The sequence below is a fragment of the Plasmodium reichenowi genome, chromosome 14 (assembly GCF_001601855.1).
Source record: "Plasmodium reichenowi strain SY57 chromosome 14, whole genome shotgun sequence".
Lineage (NCBI taxonomy): Eukaryota > Apicomplexa > Aconoidasida > Haemosporida > Plasmodiidae > Plasmodium > Plasmodium reichenowi.
The window spans coordinates 2,206,026-2,206,924 of NC_033659.1; positions in this window are offsets into that span (position 1 = coordinate 2,206,026).

Genomic DNA, 899 nt, shown 5'->3' on the forward strand with positions numbered 1-899 from the left:
TTTTTTCTTTGTGGTAAGGGTTATTCATATATTTTTAACTACTAATGGTCCATGTACATACAAAATTATTTTACACCTATATGCATAATTAATGATAAAATATAAAAAAAAAAAAATAATTATAAGGATTTTAAAAATGAAATAATAAGAAATAAAAATAATAAGTCTAATAAATATGCCTTTTATGGAACTGGAGAGAATTATTATTTCTATATTTGAACATGTTAATTTTTTTCTTTTTCATAAAAATAAAAATTAAAAAGATAAATGAACAAAGTACGTATAATATCCAAATCTAACTTTATTATTTATATATTTATTTATTTTTTTGAAAAATATATATTTCTACAATTAGTTATTTCATACAAGTAAATATATTATATATATAACGAAGGGATGCACACAAATGGGTACATAATAAAAAACAGGATTAAAATATTGTAAGATTTATACATTTAAATGATTGTCATGTATAGGAATTATTACATATACTCTCTGTATTTACACTTGTTTACATTTAATTCTTATATATGGATAATTTAATTTTTTTTTTTTTTTTTTTTCTTGACATTTTATTTGTAACCTAATATATAAAATATATGCTTTTTTTTTAAATTGTAAAAGTTAAATTAAAAAAAATATATAAAATAAAAAATAATTATATATTCACAATTATATATCATATCTTATAATTTAAAATAAATAAATATTATATATAATCTTTATATTCACAACATGTTGGAGGCAACATTATTTTTATGAATGATTCTTGGGTTTTTTTTTTTTTTTTTTTTTTTTTTTTTTTTATATAATTTAATAGTGCAATTATATTAATTTTTCTAAAATTATATAGTGCAATTATTTTATTTTTCTTATTTGTTACATGAATTATTAGTTCG